This window comes from Helianthus annuus, chromosome 17 (genome assembly GCF_002127325.2).
Source record: "Helianthus annuus cultivar XRQ/B chromosome 17, HanXRQr2.0-SUNRISE, whole genome shotgun sequence".
Classification (NCBI taxonomy): domain Eukaryota; kingdom Viridiplantae; phylum Streptophyta; class Magnoliopsida; order Asterales; family Asteraceae; genus Helianthus; species Helianthus annuus.
In genome coordinates, this window is record NC_035449.2 from 26647941 (window position 1) to 26649844 (window position 1904).

The window sequence follows — 1904 nt, forward strand, 5'->3', positions numbered from 1 at the left end:
CAGCCGTATTCACTTTAATCTTGTTGTTTTATTGATCAATAAATCCGATTACAAGCCTGACAACACTTCGGCAGCACTTCGTGGCTCACCGGAAGACAACACGCACAACTTCTTCTGATTTCGCTCCAGACACACACCTATATATAGTGTTTGCTATTCCGCTTGAATGTCACATGATTGGTTCAAGGGGAATCACCATATACACGTTCGAGCGAAATCAACATCTAGACACTTCGAGCGGAATCAGGATCATATGGGGTTTCGCTCGAAATGACAAGTTTGTCATTTCGAGCGGAATCAACTGTTTAAACATATTTCTCAGATCCCGTGTCTAACTCTCACTAACACTAATCTAGACTCGATACAAGACGTAGGCGACAGACGGATGCACCAACATTCCTTTAATAATTGAGCCCATTTTTATCTTTTCAGGAGATTCAATGATGTTATCATCATATATTAGAATACTCATAAACCTCATATTGTTCTTTTAATGAAAACAAATGGATTCACTACAATTTATATATTTGTCTCTTTGCTGAGCTCATTAGTAAGTCGATTATACCACATTCAAATCGACTAATTTAGTCCATACTATCTTTTTTAACTTTGTAAATATACATTCTTGTACTCCTTTCCACTTTGACCAACAATGTATGTGCATATACTCTTTAGGAGTGTTGACACACAAACCTCCTCATTGATGTTATATTATATGCAAGGATGTCTTAAACACTTGCTTCATTTGTAAAATCCATATTGTACCATGTTTGTACACTGTGTACATTCAGATGCCATAATAACCAGGTACACATTTTCTATGTATGTTTATTGGAGTATTGGTGCATAATAATTACATCCATAAGTGTTTCAATTAACCTCTTAAGCACTCAAATGCTTTAGGATACTAATGGGGAGTTCCAGTTATATTCAATTCAATAACATATACAACATGTATACATATTCAGATCCAAATTTATATAATAATCATAATATTCTCGAGAACTTATGTTATATGACTTAGTATCAAGTGATACATAACTTTCATAAGATTCATGTCAATTCTCTTTTATATATACTAATAAAATATTGGAAAGTAAAAAAAAAAAATCCACCACGGGAGAATACGTCTCCTCATAATCAGTCATAAGTCTTTGCAAAAATTCTTGTGCCACCAATTTTGACTTATATCACTTAATTTGATTTTCACATGATTCGCGTAAAAGACACATTTGTATCCAACATATTTTACAACTTCAGTTGTATGGACTGTTGGTCCAGAAACTTTCCATTTCATTAGAGAACTAAACTCTGCCTTATTTGCGTCTTTCTATTTTGGCCAACCATTTCTTAATATTCATTCATAGGCAGATCTTAAATCTTGATTCTCATCATTTAATCATTTTAAGCGCTACAATATATACAAAAGTATAACGATGTCGATTTTTATTCGATTCCATACATATCTTAGACATGATACAACTTATTGAGATCTCTTTATTTTCAGGTACCTGAGGTTCTTCTTGAACCATCATGTGTAATGTCTCTGTAGGATATCCTATTACTATAACCTCGACTTGACCATCTTAATTACTTGCTCCAATTTTCGAGGAATTTTATTATTGGAATCGACTAGTCTACCACGCTTCAGGCGTGCAATAGACTCATTACAAAATATGTGGTTGTCCTCTTGGGACACAAATATAACTGGAGCATAAGCAGTTGATTATGTGACTTACTTAGTCACTCTATTTAGGTCAGTGAACTTGTCTGGTAATTTGTTCTTTAATATTGGTAACTGAATTATACTTTAAACTTCTAGTTCATAGTTTATAGTCTGAGGATCAAGATGACATGATAATTCATTTCACTTTCCAACTGCTTGGTATCTCCCCCTAATGTTG